We start from the raw sequence: 5,000 nt of genomic DNA, 5'->3' as shown, positions 1-5,000 counted from the left end.
GTGATTCTTTTGCATGAATATTCTTAAACTTTTTTTTTTTTTTTTTTTTTTTAATTTCTTTTTGATTCTATCATTTTTGGTTATTTTCTAAAAAGAATTCAGAATGTGAGCGACATATATATATATATATATATATATATATATATATATATATATATGTACACTGTATACATGTACATATACACACACATATATACATGTATGCATTTATATATATACATATATATACACATATCTACATAATTATATATATTTTTTTTTTCTTCATATATATATATATATATATATATATATATATATATATATATATACGTACACACACACACACACACACATTTACTTAGAAAGAGAAAGAGAGAGACAGACAGACAGAGAGAGAGAGAGAGAGCGAGGTCGAGATCGAGATCGAAAGATCGAGAGAGCGAGAGAGAGAGAGAGAGAGAGAGAGAGAGAGAGAGAGAGAGAGAGAGAGAGAGAGAGAGAGAGAGAGAGAGAGAGAGAGAGAGAGAGAGATAAAGAGAGAGAGAGCGAGCGAGAGAGAGAGAGAGCGAGAGAGAGATCGAGATCGAAAGATCAAGAGAGCGAGAGAGCGAGAGAGCGAGCGAGAGAGAGAGAGAGAGAGAGAGAAGAAGAGGAGGGAGGGAGAGAGAGCGAGATCGAGATCGAAAGATCAAGAGAGCGAGAGAGCGAGAGAGCGAGCGAGAGAGAGAGAGAGAGAGAGAGAGAGAGAGAGAGAGAAGGAGTGAGGGAGGGAGGGAGGGAGAGCGAGATCGAGATCGAAAGAACAAGAGAAGGACAAAACGTTCATTCTGATGCCGTGACGAAGCGGTCATCGAAGTCCATGCGGATACAGGGAGACGAAACTTGATACCACTGTCACTATGGGGGAGGAAGCAAGAGTTCCGTGCTCGTTAAACACACACGTCAACCTTCTAACGCTGCGGACTGAGATAACGCCAAGTGATACGAAATGTCATGGAAGTTCCGGTTTATATCTTCTGCTAAAAATTGATTCCACACACATACATATAAATGTGTGTTTGTGTATATGTATGTATATATGTATATATGTATAGATATGTGCGTGCGTGCATGTGTGTGTATGCATGTGTGTATTTATATATGTATATATATGTGTGTGTTACTTCATTTACACACACACACACACATATATATATCGTATTCAATTTGACAAATGTAGAAAAGGTATGAATGAGAATGAATATGTTCATAATACAAGAGATGTATTTCATTAGAAATACATATATTTCTGACGAATATATAATCGAAACCGTTTAAATACATTTCTTGTATTGCGAAGATATTCTCATTTATACCTTTTCTACATATATATATATATATATATATACATACACAGACATACACACACACATATATATATACATATATATATATATATTCATATATATAAACAAATATATACTGTATACATATGTATATTTTTATTTGGAACAGCCATTCATTCCACTGCAGGACATAGGCCTCAATGCACTAATGAGAGGTTCTTTGGCAGCCTGATTGGATGCTCTTCCTAATCAACCGCGGTTCGGCGCGCTAACACTTGTGCCACGGCGGCGACTGCCCCTACGACACCTGCGTTTGACGTCTCAAGGCAATATATCCTTTTCTCGCCGTGAGATCGGGCTCAAGCTAGCAATCGGAGCAGAGGCATTGATAAATTTATCAATTAATTTATTTATAAATTCATATATATGTATGTATATATGTATATACATACATATATATGTATATATATATATATATATATATATATATATATAAATGAAAACCGACACACACACACACACACACACACACACACACACACACACACACATATATATATATATACACAAAATCACACACACAGTTATATATATGTATATATGTATGTAAAAATACCTGTATGTTTATATATATCGGAATTCCGTGATGGTTATATGGTACCAAAACGTGCCTTATGTATGCATATATCTTGCACTGTTGCATTATCCATTCTTATTAATGTCTTTGCTACATTTGTCACAATGATATCTAAGCACACACACTATAAATTTACATGTACACCTCCTAGAGACAATCTGCACATTTATATGTATGAATGATGAATATAATGAATGTAAAAATGTACGCAAATAACTGTACATAGTATAGGCATGTAATGTATATTTTTTCTCAGCCATATAGGTAATAAAACGCTATTTGAAAAGTTTCATATTTCTTTAATTTCACCTTTAAAGACAATATATATTAGAGTATTGGACTTTCACAACACCACTTTTTAACTTCCCACGAGCATCGGTCAAAGATCCTCACATTTCAGTCTTGTCTTTTACTCCGTTCACTCCTCCTCTTTCCTTTTGTTTTCTCGTTCCTTCATCTCCCTCTTCTCCTTCATATACTTCCGTCCAGACTATTGACCCGTAGCCCTGTGCTCCTTAAAAAAGTCTCATTATTTGCATCTCCTCCGCCCGTCGGTTTCACGCGGACACAACCTCACTTCCAGTACGCAGACTGGATAATTTGATATAACTGCACACAGGTGTCGGAACATTGTTGACATATGTACTACGGGAGGCGGTACTGAACTCCGTCTACGGTTATGTTCAGGTCGGTTGTGCTACTCTCGTTACACCCGCCTGTTAATAGGCTATAAGTCTGACTCCCGACGTGGGGGAGGATGAAAAGTGTCAGTAAAGATAACAGCACATTGGAGATGATTGTCATTGTGGTGCCTTAGTTTCTTATTTGCCTTATTTCTTTCCCCTAATTAACTATATGGCTTTTACTTCAACACACAAACGCAGTGGAGTGCGGGTGTCAAGCGACTCTCTTGTCAGCAGGGGAGAAATAACTAACCGGAAACCTTGAACTGTGTGTTATATAGACCTCATATGACATATAGGGTAGACTCAATCAATACGGAAATGACGCTATGGTGACGTCAAGAGATATAGCTGATATTGCAATGTAGAACTGAATCCTGTATTGAAAGGGGAAACTTTTAGTAATCACCGAAGGAAATTTTTGATTTACTCTTTTAATCATGCGAAATCTTACGTTTTGTTATTCATAGGATCTGGTGTTTTCATTGGTATTAGAATCTCATCTTTGTGGAAATCGTTATCATTAGAATTATCACTATGATGATACATGTGTTTATAAAGTTTATTGATATCCATCATTACCAAAACTTCCCTGTTACCTGCTGATGTTGTTACGTTCTTGTTTTTTTTCTTCACAAATTTAAACTTTTATTATTTAAACAAAAAATCATTCATGTTACTCTTATCGTCACAAATATAATCATTATCAAATATTAGTATCATTACTGTTATTAGTCTTCTATTTACGGCTGCAATCATCATCATTCTTATTCTCCCTATTGCCTCTCTTGCTTTAATGATTATCTCAGTCATTATTTTCATTTTTAAAGTCAACATTGCCATTGCCACTATTACTACATCAGTAAAAAATATATCACACATTTCTTTCTTTAAGAACGTATTTAACTTAATACAAATTCAGTAACTTTACCATAGTTAAGGGGAATTAATAATCATTACATTTCAACACTTAAATCAAGTTGACTCTGCTGAAGGGATGATGAAATGAAAAGTGTCAAATTGTATATGTAACGATCTGTGTCATATGACCGACACCATGTGCACGCGTGTGTGTGTGTGTGTGTGTGGTTTGTCCTAATACGCGAATATCGAGCTGACATCCGTCACCATAGGACTTCCAACGCCATGGTGGTACATATAGATGAAGCTGGACATCTGCCCAATTAGAAGGAAGCGAAAATAGTCCATGGAGGACTGAACAGGCAGAAAAGAAAATTATGGAAGCTGCTTATATCGCGACGGAGAATAACATCAACGCAGCGTCGGGTAGATTCAAACCATCCAAGGTCGCGGCAGCAATTATACGGACAACGAGTGGGAGGTCACAGTCGTCAGGTGGTTCGTCAGCTCATGTCTAATATATATATATATATATACTCTGTAATTCCCTTGATGTATGTATTTCTGACATAATCATCGAAACCGGTCAAATACATCTCTTGTATTGTGAAGATATACTACTATTAATTATTATTAATAGTAGTAGTATTGTTTTTAATATTACTATTATTGTTATCATTACTATTATTGCTGTTATTTTTATTATCATTATTATTACATTGCTATTATTATTATTATTATTGTTATTATTATTATTATTATTATTATTATTATTATTATTATTATTATTATTATTATTATTATTATTATTATTGTTATTATTATTATCACCATCATTATTAATATTAGTAATATTGTTATTGTGGTCATTATTATCATTGTTGGTATTATTATCACTATCATCCTTGTTATTATGATTATCATTCTTAGTGAAACACTGATATGGTATGACCCGGATGACCAGTGCTAATCCGACCATGCCACATGACCCATTAATAGGAGTGTGCAACTAGGATCTCACTAGCTCCAAAAGTTTACCTATGTACTCATACTAGAGTAATGAAGTTTTACGTACACTACAATACTACAATGATGATCATGGTGGTGATGATGATGATGATAATAATAATGGTAATAATGATAAAAATGAAGATGATGATGATGATAATAACAATCATCATCATCATTATTGTTATTGTTACTGTTACTGTTATTATTATTGTTATTATCATTATTGATAGTAACTATTATTACCATTGTTATTATTGTTATTATTATTATTTTGATTATTATTATTGTTATCATTATTATTATTATTATTATTATTATTATTATTATTATTATTATTATTATTATTATTATTATTATTATTATTTTGATTATCCTTATCAACACTATTATTTTCATAAATATAGTATCATCCTGATTATAATCTATGTACTAATTATCATTACTATTATAATCATAATAATGACCATTGTTATTATAATTTTCATTATTTCATAATTATTA

The sequence above is a fragment of the Penaeus chinensis genome, chromosome 33 (assembly GCF_019202785.1).
Source record: "Penaeus chinensis breed Huanghai No. 1 chromosome 33, ASM1920278v2, whole genome shotgun sequence".
Classification (NCBI taxonomy): Eukaryota; Metazoa; Arthropoda; class Malacostraca; order Decapoda; family Penaeidae; genus Penaeus; species Penaeus chinensis.
Note: the sequence above shows the minus strand (reverse complement) of the source record.